This window comes from Odocoileus virginianus, chromosome 14 (assembly GCF_023699985.2).
Source record: "Odocoileus virginianus isolate 20LAN1187 ecotype Illinois chromosome 14, Ovbor_1.2, whole genome shotgun sequence".
NCBI lineage: Eukaryota > Metazoa > Chordata > Mammalia > Artiodactyla > Cervidae > Odocoileus > Odocoileus virginianus.
In genome coordinates, this window is record NC_069687.1 from 66,810,610 (window position 1) to 66,833,693 (window position 23,084).

Sequence of the window (23,084 nt, forward strand, 5' to 3'; positions counted from 1 at the left end):
TTATTGAAAAATAGATAAATGTGTGAGTGATGGATGCATTAATTAACTAGATGAGGGAAACTTTTTACAGTGTATAATTGTATCAAATCATGATGATTGTACCTTATATCTGACTATTTTGTCTATACCTCTATAAAGTTGAAAATAATAAAGTAATTCATTTAGAAAAAAAAATAGTTATTGAAAACCTACTCCAGTCATGCATCAGGTATTGATCTTGGCTCAGAGAATACTCAGATGAACCAAACAAACAATTTCTTGGTCCCACCAAGGCTTCAGAGACCACACCATACAGACAGACTGAAAGTAAAACGGAAATGTCAAGTTTTATTAAGTTCTATGCAGAGAGCAAACTTTGGAGGAGATGGTTAGGAGTGGGAGGAACCCTGCATCGGAGGCTGTGATGCTCAGAGAAGGCATCCAAGGTGACAGGAAGGTGGTGACCTTCAGGCTGAGTTCTGGTTCAGTGCTCTCACACTTTGACCTGGAGGGAATTCCCTGGGAAGTCTTGTTAAAAATGCAGATTCTGATTCAAAGGGCCAGTGGGGCTAAGACTTTACATTTCTGACAACTTCCCAGGCATGCTGACATGCTTTGATGTGGGCTAGACCAAACGTTGAGGAGCAAGGTTCTAGATGCCAGTGAAGGAAGAGGCAGCCCCACCCGGGAGGGTGATCACACCTTCCTGTGAGAGGAGAGCTCTCCAGGCAGGGTGGAGAAGCGAGGGAGCTGTCACTCGGCCTGTTAGGAGCGTGAGAAGCGAAGGAGCATGGCCGGAGAAAGTCCTGGCTGAGATCTGAGAGAGAAGCAGAAAAGAGCCAGGTCAGGTAGGGCTTGGCATGAAAGGCAGCGGGGATTCTGAAACGAATACTGCCATTAATCGTTTCCACTTGATCATTCTGTCTGTACATAGGAGCCTGTCTCCTGTGCTTCTCTCTGCAGTTTTACTGGGCATGAACCAAGCTCAGTCAACCTATCACAGATTTGTGTGGGACGGTCTGCAAAGAAAGCCTTTAAATAGCCCACTCTAGCATAGCTGCTGCTGAGTCACTTCAGTCGTGTCTGACTCTATGTGACCCCATAGATGGCACAGCTAGAATTTAGGCAAACACTTACACTCTGGAGTTTTAGAAGGGAAAATCTCTTAACGAAATGCCTTCTATCCCACAGATTTGAGGAAATGGCTTTTATTATTGCCAGGGTTTAGACACGTGTAAACCAGCAGCACCAAAAACAGACCAACAGAGAAAGCTCCAGGCCCTCGCCAACCCCCCTGCCCCGTGCAGAAGACTCTACTCCCCAAGTATGCTCTTATTGTAGTTGGTTTAAGAAAAATAAATATAAAAATCTGGCACCAACAGATCCCCTCCACCCTCCCTTTCCCACTGGACTCATGATTACTTTAGACTTCCTCTTGAAAAGAGAGAAGAGGACTGAAATGTCGAACCCAGCCATCATCCTCGAAGTGACTGGTCCAAAATTAGAGCAAAGAGAAAGCCATCAATCACTCCCAGGTGACGACTCATGACCCGGCCATTAGCAGAGCCTCACCGTGATGTATTGTGTTTACATCCGACGCTGCGGCTCGACAGGCGGCCTTTAGTGGCGGGTTTCCTGCATTATAAACCTCCTCCATATGTGAGAGCAGCTCCGTGTGCAGAGCCCTTCGCCTAATTAATACAACCATGGGATGGTGACTGAGGTCAGCAGTGATGTGTCCAGAGCACACCCTCTGTCCTCCAGCAACCAGCTCCTCCCAGGGCTCCAGACCCCTCAGGTGGTTCTGTATTCAAGCCACTCTCGGGCTTGACCCACTCTGGACTCTGGCTCCATTGCTTGTAGCAAGACCGACCAAGGGAAAGGGCCACAGTTTGGTCTGTCTGGGAGAAGTTTCAGCCTCACTGCAGAGAACACTCGGAGATGTAAAGGTGTGCATGTATGCGTGCTCAGTCACGTCTGACTCTTTGTGACACGGACTGAAGCCCACGAGGCTCCTCTGTCCATGGGAGTCTCTGGGCAAGAATACTGGAGTGGGTTGCATTTCCTTCTTCAGGAGATCTTCCTGACCCAGGGATTGAACTGGTCTCCTGCGCTGACAGGCAGATTCTTTACCACTAGCACACCTGGGAAGCCTAGGAAGGTGTAAACTCTTCCCCTTAAAGAAGGCTCCCTCACAGGTCCAAACACACAGGAGCCAGGTTAGGACCTCCAAGCATGAAGACTTGAATCCTGGATTGCATCCTTAAGCCTGCTCCTTAGGGGATGGTCACAGGAAGGGGTGACGCTTGAGACTTTGTTACCTACCTCTCCAGCTGCTTCTTCCATCATAAGACAGGGCTGCTCACAGCACTTCCTTCATAGACTGTTTCAGGAGTAAATGAGCTATTATATGAAAAACTTTGGGAAGGTGTCTGGAATGTGAAAATACACATTTTATGAGAATATTATTACTAGCATTATTTGTGTCATTCCTGGCTTCAGACTACACAATCAGATTTAGTTCATTTGAGCAGAAGAGAAGTGCATTAAAAACGGTATTAGCGAGGAACTTGCCGGTGGCCCAGTGGTTAGGACTTTGCCCTCCAACGCAGGGGTGCAGGTTTGCTCCCTGGTCAGAGAGCTAAGATTCCACATGCCTGTGGCCAGAAAACCAAAACATAAAAAGCAGAAGTAGTATTGCAACAAGTTCAATAAAGACTTAAAAAATTTGATACTGGATGGCCTACAAACTTGCTCAGAGAGAGATGGAAAAGGAGACCTGGAGACCTCCTGCTCAGGAATAGCACCCCAGGCTGCCCTGGGTACTCGCCCTTGAGGAGAACCCTGCTATCTGCACTACGCTCTGGAGATTAATGATGCACACCACTGCCTGCTCCGGCTGCCACTGCCCCAGAACCGCCTCTTGCTCAACCTCTGAAAAGGATTCCTCCAAATTCCCTTTCTTTGAGGAACCCACTGCTTTGCCTGTGGATCTGCTCTGCTTGGTAGAGTCTCAATGGTCTGTCTCTGTTACTCCTGCCAGGGCACCTAGGAAGCAAGGGTCTTGCACTGTCTGGTTTTGCTATAGAAACAGGCTTTGCATCCCAAGACTCAGAATTCAGAGAATTCCCCAAATATTGGAAGGAAGGGGTGTGTGTACAGTCAGGCTTCTGCATGGTGGTGACTGGTGTATATACAAGCCTCACCTCCTTTTAGTCTGTTAGTGCTTCTGGAAGGACCAGACAATTAAGGAATTGAGTTCTCCCTCCCTGCCCCCCACCAAGCCCCAAGGAGAAACCAAGTGACGGGGGAGTGGAGGGAGCAGTGTAAGAAAAGGAGCATGAAGATAAAAGCCTCACGATGGGATGTGAGGTATCCAGTCTGAAGGGTAAATTTCCAGTGCTCTCCCTGCTCCCTGCAAGGCGTGCACAGTTACCAGTAAACGTTTAATGAATGTGCTATAATTACTGGATGAGCCCTATAGCCACCTGAAGCCACAAGTGAGTTCCAGGTAGGCTGGGGTCTGCCGTGGAAGCTGCTGGCATTTCAGCAAGTGGCCCGTGCCCTTTACTGGACCATTTAGGGCTGCTGGGAACACAGGCCTGCTAAGCAAGCGGGGGAGGATGCTGGAGGCTGAGCATGGCCAGAGGCAGCAGAAAGAACCTCCCGATGCTCGGACCAGGGCTGGGCGTGAGGTTGCCCGAGGGATTCTTCTGGCCACTGAGCCAGCTGTGTAGATGACCTGGTGTGAGTTCTGTCTTCTCTGGCTAGTACCCCTTGGCTCTGGACTGACCCCTGAAGTCTAGAAACATCCCTAACTCTCTCCCTGGGTGGCTATGTCAGGATGATAAAGCCTCTCCAGACAAGCTAGACCCAGCACAGTGGCTCTGTTTGATCCATTGGAGACTCTTTAGCCTTCAATAAGTCACATCATCATTCGTACTCACCTTTCATCACAGCCCCTTTGGAGCTGGAGAGACCTGATATGAATAATGAAAGGGATGATTTTATACACAGACGTACCTGTCTTAAGTCATTTGCTCCTCTCAAGGGCCAGCAGATATTTACCAACCTTGTTTGCTAGATGAGGGAGGCAAGTGGGGTTCAGAAAGCTTCTGTGACCTCTTCAAGGTCACACAGCAGCAGAAGAGGGCTGATCTCAGGCTTCCTGTCCCCTGATGCAGGGCCAGGGTGATCATCTCTCTCCTTGTCTGGAGATCTGTCTGTGTTGGAGGTAGAGCACAGTGCTTGACAGCCCTGGGGCTGGATGTAGCCTGCCCAGGATGCTGTCAGGATGAAAGAGGATGATGCACGCGAAACACTTAGCACAGGGTCACATGGCAGCTCACGGTCATGTTCTTATTTTTCATGTTTGTCGTTATCCTCTGGCTCATGTCTGGACCTACCACCACAATGCTAGCACAGCAAACGTCCCCTCTGTCTGGGTTCACGAGGGAGCCGTCTTCTTCTCCCCTCACTTGCTTTCTGGGGTCTGCGGGTAGTGATTCTCATACCTGTTAATAAAGAACTCTGGAAATCAAAACTGAGATTGTTCTAGTCCCAACTCAAGCCAACTTAGACCCAAGAAACATCAAAGGGAAAGCTTCTGTTCCCTTCCCAAGACATTCTGTTCCCTTCCCAAGACATTCTGAGAGCCTTGCACCTGCACCCCACCTTCCTTTTCTAGCCATCACGACCCCATGCCTCTCCTCCACCTGCCCCATCCCACCTACCCTCCCGACAGCTCACACAAGGAACCGAGAAGGCAGGGTGGCTGTTCCCTGAACGAGAGACCGAGCCAGTCCTGGTGCTAACTCAAGAACTCAAGGCCTTCCTGCTGGAAAGAGAGGAGGGGGGCAGTTTCCGTTGCAGTCGCAATCCTGGATCAGCCCCAGCACTGACTCGCCATCAAAGGGCACAGAAGGTCCTAGAGGGATGCAGCTTCATGAGGGGACCTTGGGCTGGAGAAAAGAGTGGGCAAAGCCCCTTCACATGCCCTTCCCTGGCACAGTCCTGTCTCTGTGTGCCCCCCACAACAGTCAGTGTTTTATGAACTTCCTTTTCCTTGAAGTCTCTTTCTCCTCTCTTGTGTTACACAGAATAAGAGAATTGAATTAAACTCTGCATTTCTTCTGCTGCTACTTCTTCGATTGTGCAGAAATGATTTTACCTGTTGCTTCTGCTTATGAAAAAGAAGGAAGACAAGCACATTCCCTGGTTTTGCGTCAGCTACATGGGCTCCCATCGGGGACTGAACCTAACCCAGCGCCTTCTATGTGATTCGGTAACAAAGACTTCTGGATCATAACGGCCACATGTATCAAGAACTCCCCGTGTACCACCACCAGTGATAAGTCTCAATACACATCTCCTATTAGCCTCCCTGTAAGCTGATGTCCCTTCCAAGCTGCATTTTACACATGGGGAGACTGAGGCTTAAGGCAGTGAAGTAGCTTGCCCAAAAAATCCTGAAGGCAAGATTCAAACCCAGCAGGCTAGCTCCTGAGCCCAAGTACCTAACTGCTCTGCATGCTTCTTTTTATGGAAGGGGCTAATGATGCTGAAGGGGCCTCAGCAGTATGGGATTCTAGAAAGTTTGTAAAGTCAGTTCAGAAGCTAGGGCATTAGGCTTCTTTTGGAAGAAAAAGTAGAAAGCAGGTCTGGATGCATGTTGGGAGACCTGGCATGATGGCATTCAGGCGATGGATGTGGGAACTCAAGTGATGAATCTGGCCTTTGCATCTTTAAACACCTTAGAAGGTCAGATTAGCACAGAAACCCCAATGCTGAACTGAACACTTGGTCCTCCAGTTGGCAAACATTAGCTGGTTGAAATACTTCCTGATGGAAATACCGATAACATGCCAAGAAAAATCCAGGCTTGCTTCTAAAGGTCATCTCAACCAATGGAGCAATTAGTTCAAGTTTGCCTTTTGCTTTGCCCTGGTGAGAGTTGTAGCCGAAACTGCAAATTTTCATGCTCTTTGCAACATATGGTCAGTGACAGGAGGCAACCTGTGATTAGACTTGATATAGAATGTGCGGTGATGAAAAATTTCTTTTCATGTGGGCCAGAGCAGGGTCCGAGAGTCATAAGGGTGCGGAGTGACAGGGAGCAGGCTCTCCTACTGCAGCCTCTTCAGTCCGTTGCATGGATTACTCCCCTGGGCACCTGCCTCCCAGATATGCCATCTGAATGGATATATCACAAGCCCCCGAATATTACCCTGTTGAAACTCCTAAAGCCCCCTCTCTCTTCCATGTTACCTTCAGCCAGCACCCTAGGAATCTGCTGCAGTCTTTCCTCTTACCCAGCATCTGGTAAGACTTGTCTGCCTCCCTACGCGCTCTTTTCCTTTCCCTGCCTTTTCTGTTCCAACTGCTGCTGCCCTCATGAACATCCCATGCCCTTCCACCTGACCTGTCTACATCCCACCTTCCTATGCCTCCTATGTACCCAGGTGGAATGACCCTTCTAGAACCTGCATTTGACCTTGACTTCAGTCAGTGCAGTTCAGTTCAGTTCACTTGTTCAGTCACTCAGTTGTGTCCGACTCTTTGTGACCCCATGAATCTCAGCATGCCAGGCTTCCCCGGAATTGACTCAAACTCATGCCCATCGAGTTGGTGATGCCATCCAGCCATCTGTCATCCCCTTCTCCTCCTACTCCCAATCCCTCCCAGCATCAGGGTCTTTTCCAGTGAGTCAACTCTTCGCATGAGGTGGCCAAGGTATTGGAGTTCCCAGCTTCAGCATCAGTCCTTCCAATGAACACCCAGGACTGATCTCCTTCAGGATGGACTGGTTGGATCTCCTTGCAGTCCAAGGGACTCTCAAGAGTATTCTCCAACACCACAGTTCAAAAGCATCAATTCTTCAGCACTCAGCTTTCTTTATAGTCCAACTCTCACATCCATACATGACCACTGGAATAACCATAGCCTTGACCAGATGGACCTTTGTTGGCAAAGTAATGTCTCTGCTTTTTAATATGCTATCTAGGTTGGTCATAACTTTCCTTCCAAGGAGTAAGCATCTTTTAATTTCATGGCTGCAGTCACCATCTGCAGTGATTTTGGAGCCCCAAAAAATAAAGTCTGACACTGTTTCCACTGTCTCCCCATCTATTTCCCATGAGGTGATAGAACCAGATGCCATGATCTTAGTTTTCTGAATGCTAAGCTTTAAGCCAACTTTTTCGCTCTCCTCTTTCACTTTCATCAGACCTTGACTTAGTCTTTCTCAAAATCTGTCCAAATTCCCCACTGCATTCGGAATATAGCCCAAACTCTTCCGTGGACTAGACTAGTCCCTGCTTGCTTCTCTGTCCTCCTGTGTTACACACCCTCCATACTCCCCCCCGACACTTTTTTTTTCATTTCACTCTGTCTCTCTGTGCGTCTGCCTCCTCACCCTTTCCCTTTCCCTCCCCCTCACCCCCTTCTCCTATTGCCAAACCCCAAAGAGGCCACACATTTTGCATGCTATATTGCCTCCATCTGTAATAATCTTGCCACATGTAGCGTGTGCTCAGCCTCCAATAGTAGTTCGATGTCTTCCTCCCAGGCTTCCCAGCCCTCTGGGGTCACTCCTACAGTCTGTGTTCCTCAGGAACTGTGAGCACAGACTCTGTTCCTCTGGTGCACTGCAGGGGACCTGGTACACGGTAAATGCTAAAAGGAGCCAGTGGCCGCTGAATGAGCCTTCACTCACTGCTCACCCTCTGACTGTGGTCCCGGGGTGACTCTGATCGCACACCCCCTGCCTGTGCCCTCTGGGCCCCCGTGGCAGTGCCTCTTCTCACCCATCCCCTGTGGGCTGCTGGTCAAGCCTCTGCCGCTCGTTCTTGTAGGGGCATCTGAAGATAGCCCCCGCCATGATGGGTGGTCTCTGGAGCTGGGCTTGCATTCACCTTCCGTCTCTGACTCCAAGGATCTATATGCCTCTTTTGGAAAAAAAAGAAAAACAAATTATTGGAGTACAGTTGTCTACAGTGTTGTGTTAGTTTCAGGTGTGCGGCAAGCTGAATCAGATTCTTTTCCCCCATAAGCCATTGTAGAGCATTGAGTAGAGTTCCCTGTGCCCCACACTACGTCCCTCTTGTTCACACCTCCTGATATGTACCTCTTCTGTCCATGGGGGATAGAAATTGTCACTCCCTGTAAGCTGATAGGATTCATTGAGACAATTTTCATGAAGTGTATAGTCAATCTCTCACCCATCAGCAAAGGGTAACTGCCGCTCCTGTTATTTCTTATCCATGCCTTCTACTCCGTGGCAGTAAAATTTCTGAGTGCATGCATGCTAAGTTGCTTCAGTTTCGACTCTTTGCAAGTCAATGGACCGTAGCCTGCCAGGGCCCTCTGTCCATTGGATTCTCGAGGCAAGAATACTGGAGTGGGTTGCCACGCCCTCCTCCAGGGGATCTTCTTGACCCAAGGGTTGAACCCGTGTCTGCTGCACTGCCAGGCAGGTTCTTTACCCCTAGCACCACCTGAAAGAGTTTCTGCCTATCCACTTATTTCTCCTGTTTGTTATGAAAAAAACCCAGCAAGCTTATTAATCGAAATTGAACTGTCCCTGAGCCATTGCTATTTCAGAAGGTAATCTTTTCCTTTGAGATCTTAAGAAAAGGATTCTGCACTCTTCTTCTGAGGCTTTTCCAGTTTAGATGTTTGATAGAATCCCCATAATAAATAGAGTGAAAGCACTGGTGGCGAGGCTTCTCCCGCCTGGCGGGCCGTGTCTGTACTGTGCACGAGTGCACATACCCAGGCGTGCTCTGCCATCCAGGCTCCTCACTGCCCGTCTCACTGAGCATCTAAGTATCTGGACCTTGTTGCTTTAGGCATTTGAAGAGTGACTGTTGCTTAACAAGGGACGCTGTAAGATACCAGGAGCTTCACGTGGGCACGACCTGTGAAACTTGCCAGGACGTTGCCTCTCTGAGGGTCTTGTTGGGAGCACTGTGTTTTGGAAGCTCACCAAAGCAATTCCACTCAGTCCTTGGTGGCCCAGAAGTACTCTACAGAATGATTGCCATCTTTTGACCTTTTGTACCTCTCTTTGCATTGGCTGCTAGGAAGCTCAGAGTATAACTTACAGCTCCCTTAAACAAGTCCCTTGGATGATCAATATCTGACTTTACCTCAGGTTTCATCTCAGTGGCCTACCTTATTTTCCTTCTACTTTAGTCTCTTTACCTTAGCACCAACTCAGTGCCTGACCCATAGTAAAGAATTATTAACCCCAGTCTAATTTCCAAAGACTATTACCCCCTTTTTGAGAAGATGGCAAAATATAAATGAAGAAACATTATTAACATTTCTTTCTGTTTCCCTCTCTTTTTTCCTCCTTTATTGTTTCTTGTCTTAAAGCATAGTGAGAGTTCCCTTAAAGCAGAATTTATTGTACTTTTATAGCCGAACAGGGAATAGTCTTTACCAGCTCTGCTGGTGGAAAATTTCCAAGCTGCACAGTCCACTAGTTTATATTACCTAATAGAGAGATAAATAAGCCATGATTCTTCTTAAGGACTGGCTTTTAATTAGATTTTTAATGGATCCTCTTTGACTTTCCCAGGCATAAGTACTGCTGTATTAGTTCATTATTGTGATTAAAAGCAGCTAATAATGATCATAACTAAATAATTTCCCTCAAGTGTTCCAGTCTAGTTCAATGCCCCGTGTGTTGGCAGTGCTGTAGCTGGCCTCAGCCTCAGCCTTTTTCTCTGCAGCACACAGCAGACCTGCCGTTTTGTTTTGGAGGCTGGGGCGCCTGCAGACACAGGAAAGCACTGCATACAGCGCGCACTGTCTCTCAGAGCTCATATCTTTGGGTTTTATGGAGTGCTACCCACATCACCCTCCACGGCCTTCTTCTTGATGAAAGAGGCTTCTGGAAGCTAACCCAATTAACCCAACTGGAATATTTCCTTGGGCATATTTGCATCTCTAGCTGGGATGTAAGTTGGGAAGCCCAACTACCTGGAGCTATGTGAATTTGCAAATGGCGGACTGAGAGACTCGTCCGTGTGGGCCGCTGGGCTGAGCATTGAGACCTGCAGCACCCTCCCTCTGCGTGCGGGCTCTTTCTCCTGAGCTGCGGGGTGAGCTGTCCCTGTCTGTTATGTGGAACCTCATTGCCTATGTAGGGTAATTAGTCTTCATTCTTTGTTCTTATTGTTCAATCTCTAAGCCGTGTCCAACTCTTTGTGACCCCATGCACTGCAGCACACCAGGCTCCTCTGTCCTTCACTATCTCCTGGAGTTTGCTCAAACTCATATCCATTGAGTCAGTGATGCTATCTAACATAGCATCTCCTTTTGCCTTCAGTCTTTTCCAGCATCAGGGTCTTTTCCACTGAGTCCGCTCTTCACATCAGGTGGCCAATTATTGGAGCTTCAGTAACAGTCCTTCCAATGAATATTCAGGGTTGATTTCCTCTAGGATTGACTAGTTTGATCTCCTTGCAGTCCAAAGGACTCTCAAGAGTCTTCTCCAGTACCACAATTTGTTTGAAAGCATCAATTCTTTGGCACTCAGCCTTCTTTATGGCCAACTCTTGCATCCATACATGCCTACTGGGAAGACCATAGGTCTGACTAAACGGATCTTTGTTGGCAAAGTGATGTCTCTGATTTATAATATGTTATCTAGGTTTGTTATAGCTTTCCTTCCAAGGAGCGAGCGTCTTTTCATTTCATGACTGCAGTCACTGTTTAGTCTTTACCTTTCTAAAAATATGTGTATTTTAAAAACAAAGGTGTGGTCACTGTGGAAATTTTTGAAAATGCCTTGAAGGAGCAGAATAACAGCCATTATTTGTTTTACTATTAATATTGCATGTTTGTTCTTCTTATATTTTTATAGGGATATATTTATCTCTGCTTTCTTTTTCTTCAGAAATGGCTTCATGTTGTTACCTTAGCAATATATCATGAACATTTTCCCATGTCACTAAACCGTCTTCTACCAAATCACTTTTTAAGGGCTGCAAAGTATGTCATTAAACAGATGTGCCATAAATCATTAATCTCTGCCACTTGTTGAATGTTTGAGTTACTTTTAAGCTTATATTATTGTAAGTAACACTGCAATTAATATCCTTTTTGAAGTATACTTGATTACTTCCTTGAACAAAAATTTTAGATGTCGGTCAAAGGGAATGGAGAATTTTAATGCTTGTGTTAATGTTCTCTACACTGAGAATTATCATGTTTATGATTAATATTCTTTTCTAGATTTCAAGGCCCAGAGAACAGTAGTTGATTTTTTTTTCTGCCTTCTTTTTTTTTCCATTTATTATTATTAGTTGGTTTAAGTTGAGCTTGTTTTCTTTCCATACAATCCAGGTTGAAAGTTTGAATGCTTTTTCATGCATGTTTTGGTCATTTGCATTTATTTTGTGAGCTGTCTCTTCTTGTCCTTTCTGCATCTTGTGCTGTGATGTTAACACTGATGCTATTATCTTCTGAGGGCTCAGAGCACCTGATTCACCAGAAATGAAAAGGAGCCGCATGGCTCTGCTGCTGCACACCGAAGGCGAGGACAGCGTGGCCTCTGGGCTTGCTGTTAGGGAAAGTATAGTGGTACCACTGCATCCAAGTCTAGCAAAGTGTGCATAGCACCTTCCAGACCACCCAAAAATATTTAAAAATTTATTGCCAATTCTGAGGTCATTAACGTTAGACCATGTTTCAGTCCTGACTCTGCCAGTCTTTGTGAACTTAGGCCACGTTGCCTCATCTCTCTGAGCTTTAGTTTTCTCATCTGTCAAGTGGGATAATGACCCCTGTCTCACAAAGTGTTGTCTAGTAGCCAGTGTGATATGGCTTATAAGACATAGTGCTTAGCACAAAGATGGTACCTTTGAGAGATGCCATTATTATCATTATCATCACTTAAAGGACTGCAGTGTCGGGTTTTCTGCTGCAACATGTCATTTTCAAATAGCCTTGATGTAACCCTTGGGACCTCCCTCAACCTCTCTCTGTCACTCTGCTGAGGGCGCCGAGCGGGGATGGGTACATGCTGTGATAGAAGGTCTTCCAGCTCCCATGGGCTGGGCCTGCTTGGAAATTTGCAGATACCCCACCTCCCTCCTGACCCACAGTGCTGTGGGAATAGAAGTGCTCCCAGGACTCAAGGACACCTTGGGGAGGACGACTTGGCCTCCACATGCCCTAGCAATAAGTGGGATGTCTGATGTGGTCAGGTCAAAGGTCAAGACAAATGTCAAGTCAGAAAGAATCGCTGTGGTGGTCAGGCTCCTCTAATTCATTCCCAAGGGACATGGGCTTAGCACTTCTGGGGACACTGGCACATTGGCTCAACTCTGCAAGCACTTCAGAGGGGCCACCCAAGTGGAGGGAGGGGCTGAAGACCCCACTGTGACCCCTGGACCCTGATCCATGTGTCAGCTTCTGCATCATCCATTGGGACAGAGGAGGCAGCATTTCTTCTGATGCTTTTGATTCCAGCATCCTGTATGCCACAGTGTAAAGAGTAGCTGCTCTAAAGGCCGGTGCTGAACGTTGTCTGGTCATCCCAGAGATGACGTGAGTGTGTTTGGAGCTAGCTCAGAGAGACATTCATCTTCCTTCTCTTGAACACCTGCGACTCTCTAAGGATCCTCTTGGAGCACTTTGGGTACAATCTACAGGTGGGTCTCCCTGGTGGCTCAGCTGGTAAAGAATCCGCCTGCAATGCAGGAGACCCCAGTTTGATTCCTGGGTCGGGAAGACCCCCTGGGGAAGGGATAGGCTACCCACTCCAGGATTCTGGCCTGGAGAATTCCATGGACTGTATAGTCCATGGGGCCACAAGGAGTCAGACATGACTGAGCGACTTTCACTTTCACTCCAGGTCCAGCTCTGACCCTTTCTGTCAGTATTACATACGACAGTCTAACCATATGACCTTGGCTCTTCTGGGCACCCCTTTCTTCAAGAACAATAGTAGTAATTTCCACATCTGCCTCAAAGGGAAACTTTCAGGGATAAAACTAAATAGTAGAAGTGAAAGCTCAAAGCTCACATGGTCAAGGTGAGCCGTGTAGGACAGGTTTTAGTTTCAAAACTGCAGGGGAAAGCCCTCTGGGACCTTTTATTTCTCCATCTTTAAAATCAGGAGATTGAAATGAGCCCCTTAGAGCTGTAACACTGGGAGCGTATGTGCAGAGTCCAGAAGGATTCAGCAGCGGCACATCCCTCGAATGTGCTGTTGAAAGAAACGCAGCTTCGCGACAGACGATGAGCAGCGAGGGCAGAACCTGCCCTTCTTCTCATTGCAGCCGGGCACAGTCCGCAGTGACGCTCGGCAAGCAGGCAGTGCGGCGTTAAAAGTTCGTGGCGTTTGGGGGCAGAGGACCTGCATGCAGAGCCTGGTTGGGTCCCTTTCTAGCTCTGCAACTGAAAATGAGCCATTTCACCTCTCTGGCCTCAAGTTCCATCTATGTTTTCTTTTTTTAAAAAAGAAAGATAATGTCTTATGAGTGGCAAATCCGCTCATGTGTCTAAAAATGCCTGCATATTAGAGGGCCTCACACATAGTGGGCAGTTACTAATGCGACCACTATTGCTATTATTGGACTAAAACAGAGAAGGCAAATTCCTGTTTCAGCCACCTGAAGCATCGAGGGGCAAGAGCCAAGAAATGTTGGAGCAGGCAAAGATTGTCTGTTCTGTGCCCTTGTCTCCCCTTCCCACTTGAGTTAGGGTCCTTCCAGGAAATCACAGGTGAATCATAAAAGTTGTTTGATTTTTCATACCCAAGAATGTGCATATATGTATCTGTTTAAAGAAGAACAACAGAATCCATTTTTTTGGCACCAAGCAGAATGGAAAGGTGTTCATTTGTAATGGACTGGTTTCATGCTTAAACCTTTCCCTTATGAAAATAATTTACCCCGCTAATTACATCACATTAAGCAACTACTCCCAGTATAGATTAGATGGCTTTTTTAAATCATTCCATAAATTAAAAGCAGTCCTCCCTGATACATGATTTCATGGATAAATACTGCATTTGTGTTGTCAGAATTTATGTCGAGAGGAAATGGAGGAAATGTATCCTTAAAGAAATATTTTGCAGTAGTTGTTAACACCTTTCTCTCTCTCTGCTTGCTACTTCTAGTACCATAATATAAATGTGCAAGCTGTTAGCGTGAGATGAACATTCTTCAGGCAAGGGCCACCTGCCTGCGTGGCTGGCTTGTTATTTAAATTGCCTTTGCATTTCACAGATTTAAATACTGCCAGGGCCCTGATTTATGGTGTCTACATGGCACACATAAAACTTCCACTTGGATCGCTCTCTTTCTCACGCATGGGAGGAAGTCACTTGTGGCCGCAGGTGGAGTGGACTGGGGAGCTCGTCATCACCAGCAGGGTGTAAAAACCAGGAGAGCATCCAGAAGCCAGCGGCACATGGAGGTGTTTGGGAGCCTTGGTTCTGACAAATCTGTCCCTGCTCCTTCCGTCAGCCACTAAAGAATTAAGAGATGTGGGAGGATGGAAGGAACAGAGACATTTAGGAGAAGAAATACTGAGGGGTGTCATCGTTTCCTGGTAGGGAAGCAATCTGCAACCCCCTCCTTCCAGGGATGGAGCTAATCCAGAGGTGCAGTCCTCTAAGAGGAGATGGAATGAGATGACTCTGGAGGACACAGGGTTGACTGGCAAGGGCCTGCATCTGGCTTCATGGCAGGTCGTGGTCCTCTGTATACAGCTGTGCTGGGGCACAGTTGGCGTTCAGGATTCCAAACTTCCCTCCTCTGGGTGTCTGCAGCTGCCAATGTGCTAATTTGCCCAAGCGTCACATTTAAGCTTGGCAGACAGTCCAACAGGTGCATTTTAAACAGTTCAGACAAAGTTTCCATTTCAAAATGTAAGGAACATCTTAGCCAATGCTTAATTTTGAAGAGGTTCACACTCAGAGCCTCTCTCTTTCTCTCTCCTCTTAAAGACCTTCCTTCTCCCTGGCTGTGTTGAGAACCTCTCTGCATGGTTAAGGCAGGGAGGGAACATTACTGGGAAGGTGAGGGTATTAAGAACTCTGTTATGCCTGACTGTGTGCCCGGAGACTCACGGGTGACAAATGCTCACTGTTATGGTCTCTGTTCTCAGGGAATTTACTTTGTCTCAGGGAAGGACAGACCATAAGAACCAAAGACAAGAGTAAATGAAATGTTTTCAAAACATTCTAAATAATGATTAAAAGGCACAGTAGGATGACTGGTGACAGGGGCAGGAAGGGGCTTGGCACATTCAAGGGGCAGAGAGGAGGAAAGTGTGACCCGCGCACAGTGGCTGGGGAGGGGATGGAGGCAGATGAAATAAGACACAGACGCAGGTCAGATGGTTCAGGGCCGAGGTGGGGATGTGAAGGTGGTGAATTGTGGCCTACACTGTGAAAGGGAAAGGATTAAGCCAGATACCGAAGTCTGTTCCTAGGCATCTGTATAGACGCGATGAGTGATCATGGGTTCCTAAAACATTGCTGCAGTTGTTGTTCAGTCACTAAGTCGTGTCCAGCTCTTTGCGACCCTGAGACCCTGTAGACTGTACCCTGCCAGGCTCTTCTGTCCGATGGAGTTTCTCAGGCAAGAATACTGGGGTAGCTCGCCATTTCCTTCTGCGGGTTTGATCCCGACTCAGGGATCAAACCCGGGTCTCCCGCAGGTGGATTCTTTATCACTGAGCCAGCAGGGAAGTCCTAAAGCATTACTGAGCACTGAGTGGAGGTGTGTGTGGTGGGGGGAGCGCAGTTCTCCCAGCGATGAAGATCCTAACTAGAAGGATGACTGGTGAGGCTCTGTGAAGTGGACTGCTTGGAGTTCTTTCCAGAATAACCTGGGTTCTGACTTCCCCATCTCCCCCATTGTACAGGGATTGAGTCAGCCTAAGCAGGCACCTTTGTGGCCCCAGAGAGTGGAGGGATCGGGGTGAGAGACAGTTCTGTCATCCTGGCGCTGGTCTCCAGCTGGAGGAGAAGGGGACTGTTTCTTAGAGCACAAATCATGACCTTAGATGAATGATGTTCCAGTATTTCCCCAGGAAGGGCTGGTAGCATCTTGTTGATGCTTTTTCAAAAGTCTTTCTATTCCAAGTGCTCAGGGTTTCTTGTATACTGTTAAAGGCCTGTAGGACAGAAACATGGCCAGTCTTGTCCTTCCCAGCTCCTGGCTGAGGTTCAGGTGAACTCTGTGATACATTCAAATGAAGATGGAACAGGGCATCTAATGCTACACAGGATGATCTGCTCATCACCCTCAGCTTGTGTGGTTCACAGGATGCTCTCTGCAGTCAGGACGACGAGGCAGACAGTGGAGAGTCGAGCACAGGGACGTAGGCTTCTAGGGGAAATGGCACTTATAGTTAGGGGTGAGAATTATGCAGAACAAATACACAACTGAGGGCCAAGCAGACTCAGGTTCTAATCCAGCGCGTGTCTTCCATCAACATCCAGTCCTGTACACAGCGGATGGGAGACAGCACTTCAGAGCTTTGCTCTCCCCTCCCCCACACTGCACCAGAATTCTGAGAGAACTCCCCCAAGCACTGCTGAGGGCACACACGGCGTCCACACCCTTGTAAAGGGGCATTCTCCTCCCGGGGCTGAGCTGAAAAGCCTTCTAAGGCATCCAGGAAGGAAACACGAATGGGAAAATGGTTTAAGAGTGGCTTCTATTTATTCCACATCCCGTGCCAATGAATTAGTTCCCTGGATACTCACAGCCTCCCAGCGAGGTGGCCTCTGTTACCACCCCCAGTTTGCAGGTCAGGAGATGGGGGTGTAGAGAGGTGAAGGGTTGCATAAGACACACCTGAGGAAGAAGTGATGGGCAGGACTTGAGCCCACAGCCACTGACTGTGCCCCTGGGGGCACCCCTGCAGCTCCTCTGCAGGACGGACGGTATTTCCTCCTAGTGGGCAGGGGAGGGGCTGTGATTTTCCCGGCGGCACTTAGCCTGGGGCTGGCTTTCTTCCTTCCTTCCTTCCTCTCAGACTTTCTTTCCTTCCTTGTCTCTTTCTTTCTTTCTATTTTTTTTTTAATGTGGACCATTTTTTAGTCTTTACTGAATTTGTTACAGTTTTGTTTCTGTTTTTTTATGTTTTGGTTTTGGGAACACGAGGCATGTGGGATCTTAGCCCCCTGACCAGGATTGAGCCCACACCCTGGACTGGAAGGTGAAGACTTAACTACTAGACCCTCCAGGGACATCCCAGCCTTAGGTTTTCTAATCCAGGCCTCACGTGGGCCAGACCCAGGCTGGGGTCGGTCCCTCGCCAAGCCCGATGAGCACTGTCTCATCCTGGGGCCCGAGGTTTCCCGCTGCCTGCAGCAGTGCTTCTGGACAGCCTCAGGGCGGAGTCGGCTGAGGAGCAGAAGAGGAGGCTGCCGTGGAGAGCAGGAGAGCAGAACACAGCGACTGCGGGGCCCCGATGCAGAGCCTGGCCGGCGACGCTCACGCTGCACGTGTGCCCAAGGTGGTGGCGACATACAACAACACATGCAGGCCTAGAGAACCCACACACCTGGGGGCTGGGCAAGTCACCCAGTGGCCGACAGGCTCTTGTGAGTCTGTCTTCTGTCACAGGGAAGTCAACTGCTCCTCAATTCCTGCCTGCTGGCCCCATGGTCATGTGCTGCCTGTATACTCAGTATTTTAATTTTTGTAAGTCAAGACTAGAGATCTCTTCAAGAAAATTAGAGATACCAAGGGAACATTTCATGCAAAGATAGGCTCAATAAAGGACAGAAATTGTATGGACCTAACAGAAACAGAAGATATTAAGAAGAGGTGGCAGCAATACACAGAACTATACAAAAAAGATCTTAATGACCCAGATAACCATGATGGTGTGATCACTCACCTAGAGCCAGACATCCTCGAATGTGAAGTCAAGTGTGCCTTAGGAAGCATCTCTACAAACAATGCTAGTGGAGGCGATGAAATTACTGTTGAGCTATTTCAAATCCTAAAAGATGATGCTGGGAAAGAGGTGCACTCAATATGCCAGCCAATTTGGAAAACTCAGCAGTGGCCACAGGACTGGAGATCAGGTTTCATTTCAATCCCAAAGAAAGGCAATGCCAAAGAATGTTCAAACTATCGCACAATTGCACTCATCTCACACACTAGCAAAGTAGTGCTCAAAATTCTCCAAGCCAGGCTTCAACAGTACGTGAACCATGAACTTCTAGATGTTCAAGCTGGATTTAGAAAAGGCAGAGGAACCAAAAATCAAATTGCCAACATCTGTTGGATCATTGAAAAAGCAAGAGAGTTCCAGAAAAACATCTATTTCTGCTTTATTAACTATGACAAAGCCTTTGACTGTGTGGATCACAACAAACTGTGGAAAATTCTTAAAGAGATGGGACTACCAGACCACCTCACCTGCCTCCTGATAAATCTGTATGCAGGTCAAGAAGCAATAGTTAGAACCAGACATGGAACAACAGACTGGTTCCAAATCAGGAAAGGAGTACGTCAAGGCTGTATATTGTCACCCTGCTTATTTAACTTATATGCAGAGTACATCATGAGAAATGCTGGGCTGGAAGAAGCACAAGCTTGGAATCAAGATTACTGGGAGAAATATTAATAACTTCAGATATGCATACCACCCTTAAGGCAAAAAGTGAAGAACTAAAGAGTCTCTTGATGAAAGTGAAAGAGAAGAGTAAAAAAATTGGCTTAAAACTCCACATTCAGAAAACTAAGATCATGGTATCTGGTCCCATTGCTTTATGGCAAATAAATGGGAAACAATGAAAACAGTGAGAGACGTATTTTCTTGAGCTCAAAAATCACTGCAGATGGTGACTGCAGCCATGAAATTAAAAGACGCTTGCTCCTTGGAAGAAAAGCTATGACCAAGTTAGATAGCATATTAAAAAGCAGAGACATTACTTTGCCAACAAAGATACGTCTGGTCGAAGCTATGGTTTTTCCAGTGGTCATGTATGGATGTGAGAGTTGGACTATAAAGAAAGCTGAGCACTGAAGAATTGATGCTTTTGAACTGTGGTGTTGGGGAAGACTCTTGAGAGTCCGTTGGACTGCAAGGAGATCAAACCAGTCAGTCCTAGTCCTGGGTGTTCATTGGAAGGACTGATGCTGAAGCTGAAACTCCAAATCTTTGGCCACCTGAGAAGAACTGACTCACTGAAAAAGACCCTGATGCTGGGAAAGATTGAAGGTGGGAGGAGAAGGAGACGACAGAGGTTGAGATGGTTGGGTGGCATCACCAACTCGATGGATATGAGTTTGGGCAAGCTTCAGGAGTTAGTGATGGACAGGGAAGCCTGGCATCATGACCCCTGCAGTCCATTGGGTCACAAAGAGTTAGGCACAACTGAGCAACTGAACTGAACTGAACTGAAGGCAGAAATTTAAAGGAAAAAAAAATGTATTTGAGTAAGCTGATTTTCAATAAAATTTAAAAATATTAAATTTCAACCTACGAGTATTATTGGAGTATAGTTTATTTTCAAGGACTTCCCATGTAGCTCAGTCAGTAAAGCAATGTAGGAGACTTGGGTTCAGTTCCTGGGTTGGGAAGTTCTCCTGGAGAAGGAAATAGCAATCCACTCCATTATTCTTGCCTGGAGCATGCCATGGATAGAGGAGCCTCGCAGGCTACAGTTCATGGGGTCACAAGTACCAGACATGACTTAGCGCTTTTCTTTCTCTCTTTTCAATGTTGTGTTCGTTTCTGCTGCAGATGTACACATACCCACTCCCTTTAGATTTGTTTTCCCATATAGGTCATTGCAGAGTACTGAGGCGTTTCCTGCGCTTTATGGTAGGTCCTTATAAATTACCTGTTTTATATATAATGGTGTGTATATGTGAACCCCACCTCTCAGTTTATCCCTCTCCACCCTGCTCTGCTTTCTCACCTGGTACCCGTAGAAATATAGGTCTTTAAAGACAAAATCTCCTATCTTTACAGTGTCAGAGACTGACTTTTTAAAAGTGTTGTTGTTTTTTTTTAATTTAAATGTTTTAGTGAGTGTACTTGCTTTTCAATGGTGGGTTAGTTTCTGCTCCACAGTGGATTGAATCAGCTGTATGTACACATATATCCTCTCCCTCTTGATCCTCCCTCCTACGCAGCCCCCATCGCACCTTGTAAGTCATCACAGAGCGCCAAGCTGAGCCCCGTGCCTTACACATGGCAGGCTCCCACTAGCTGTTTCACACAGGAGAGTGTATTTATGTCAGACCCAATAGCCCAGCCTCCCTGTCCCGCATGTCTGCTATCTATGTCTGAGTCTCCATTCCTGCCCTGCAACTAGGTTCATCTGTACCGTTTTTTCTAGATTCTTCATACACATGTTAATATACAATATTTGTTTTCCTCTTTCTGACTTACTTCACTCTGTAAGGCAGACTCTGTGTCCACCCACATCGGCAGTGACTCAGATCCATTCCTTTCTATGGCTGAGTAATATTCCGCTGTATATAGGCACCACATCTTCTTTACCCATTCCTCTGTTGATGGACACAGGTTGTCTCTGTGTCCTGTCTATTGTAAATAGTGCTGCAATGTTTTTAATGATGTGTGGGGCATGTTATGTACATCTGTGGGCTAAAGAAAGCTTACGGGCCACCTGTTTTGAGACTCCTGCAGTACAGTAGAGGATTAGAGAAAGGGATTTGCGACAGTCATCACTGGGTTCAAATTCCTGCTTCTCTGTTTCCTGGTGGTGCAGTTTGCTAAACTACCTGACATCCTGGTAAAATGAGGATCCTAATACCACCTTGCAAGCTTGCTGTAGTGTTAAATACACTATGTAATGCTTTTGAAATGCCTAGTACAGGGCCTGGCAGGTAGAAAGCACTTAAAAAATCTTGCTGTTATTATCTTTGTATCATGTAGGTGTGAAGGGTGAGCTGCCTGACTTTGCTCCTAAGAAGAGAAGATTCTTTAGGTGTCCTTCATAGGATCTCTAGAGCTGAAGAACTCGCAGCTTTCTATCTGAAAGGAGGGTTCTGACAGTGACTTCCTTACCAGGAAGGTCAAAGGATGCCAGGAGTTGGAGATCTGCTCCTTCACCACCCCTCCAGGACAAAAGCAAGTGTTCTAGAGCTCATCCTTCAAAATAAACCCTCTTCTTCAGGGTTTATCCTCAGTTCTCTCGGCAAACTCTTCAGCTCATCTGTTCCACACTTTGGACATTGCAACATCCTCACTACATTTGATCTTGTGCAAAGGGGCCTGAGATAGTGGCGTCCTGGTATGGACTGTTCTAGAAGCTCTTCTTGGCCACCTTCTGGAGCAGCAGAAAATCCTTTCCCTGAGGAGATGCACTTTCCAAACCTGAGGTGGTCTTACTCTCCCCTCTGATCTCGGCCTACTGTCTGAATCTCAGAGAAGGAGGGAGAGTGGAGTGCTCCCCTTGGTCAGGGAAGGTGAGTAAGTGTCGGTCACTCAGTTGTGCCTGACTCTTTGTGACCCCATAGACTATAGCCCGCCAGCCTCTTCTGTCCATTGGGTTCTCCAGGCAAGAATACTGAAGTGGGTGCCATTCCCTCTCCAGGGGATCTTCTCAACCCAGGAATTGAACCTGGGTGTCCCGCATTGCAGGTGGATTCTTTACCATCTGAGCTGCCACTAAGGCAATCCAGAGAAAGCCAAATTGCCCCCCACAGTCTGTCCTGGCACCGTGAAGCATTCAGATAGAACCACAGACCGGCACCCAAAAAGAAGGCCCCATGATCTTAAAACAGTTTCTTAGAAACTACAGTACAGAATTCCTTTCATAACACATAACAAAAGTTTTCTGAATTCTCTCCAAACCTCACACTGGTCTGGCGGCTGCCCCCACCCCACCTTCCCTCAATTATCCCTCCATATGTAGCCTGAGCTGGCCCTGCCCGCTTGACCTGTGCCCTCTTGCCTCTCAGATCTAGTTTCTTCCTAACTCTGTCTTTCCCGTGCAAATCGGACTCACCTGCCCAGCTGCTCTGGTGTGTGCTTCTCCCCAGAATTGCAGGCGACAGAGACACTGTACCGGAATGCCAGTAGAGAGAAAGGCTAATACACAGTGTAAGAATAGCGTGTGCAGATCGTTTACCACTTGTGCCTCCTGGGAAGGTATGAATACATGAGCATCTGTACTTTGCCCCATCACGTGAATGTAGTGGATGCCACAGGGTTTGGAGAGCCCATGTGAGAGGGGAGGTCTTTTGACAGGCAGAATATTTGAGAAGCAGGCTAATGAGTAGACCTAGCATGTGAGAAAAGGGCAGTGTTCCTTAGGCTGCAGTGCTCATTTGACCCTAAAGGAAATTCCACTCTTTGTACCTTGTGGAATAGGGCTGGCTTAGGCTCCCCTGGTGGCTCAGATGGTAAAGAATCTGCCTGCAATGCGGGAGACCCAGGTTCGATTCCTGGGTTGAGAAGATCCCCTGGAGAACGGAATGGCTACCCACTCCAGTATTCTTGCCTGGAGAATTACATGGACAGAGGAGCCTGGCGAGCTACAGTCCATGGAGTCCCAAAGAGTCGACTGAGTGATTTTCACTTTCATTCAGTACACAGTAGGGCAACAGACAAGGTGACATTATTTTCTATAGCCAATCTCATCTTGATTTCAAGCCCCCATTCTGCCAAAAGGGGATGATCCCTAACCTTTCTAATGGAAAGGAAAGCCATCCTTTTTGGGCATAGAGGGAAGCTTACATACCTCTCAGCTGGGGTGGAGGTAAGACCCTTATATCCATGTGCTGGCACCATCTCCCCGGGTCTCCTGACACCCATGGCAGATGAAACCTGTGGCCTCTTCTCAGCACAGTGGGGCGTCATGATGACTCCACCCCGCTCCCTGAACCTGGGATCCACCCACCCTCTGCAGCTTCTCTGTGTCTCCAGCATGTTTTCCCTGCGGCCCCTGACTTAGTCCTTGCTCTGCTTCTGCTAAGGGATCTTATCAGCTCCACGTAACGCCCTCCCGATGGAACCTCCAGCTCCCTCCTCTTCGCCGCCTTTCTCGGCCCCCACCCCGGGTCATGTGCACTTTTCAGACTGGTTTTCCTCTCTCGGGGCTCTACTTCTCGGTTCTCTTTGCCTAAGCCCACAGTTCC

General features: G+C 47.4%; 1 protein-coding gene and 1 long non-coding RNA gene across 3 annotated transcripts in view; one reads left to right on the forward strand and one right to left on the reverse strand.

Moving 5' to 3' along the window:
- The window catches only part of SLIT3 (slit guidance ligand 3), a 723,374-nt gene that overhangs the window by 250,563 nt on the left and 449,727 nt on the right, over positions 1-23,084 (forward strand). The window lies entirely within an intron of this gene.
- On the reverse strand, positions 302-22,093 carry LOC110127039 (uncharacterized). Of its 2 annotated transcripts, XR_011491294.1 has the most exons (4): positions 21,953-22,093; positions 7,701-7,925; positions 1,552-4,493; positions 302-796 (listed from the first exon to the last, which is right to left on the reverse strand). It is a non-coding gene; the product is annotated as an uncharacterized lncRNA (long non-coding RNA). The 2 variants fall into 2 exon arrangements; XR_002310624.2 differs by having other exon boundaries at positions 302-4,493.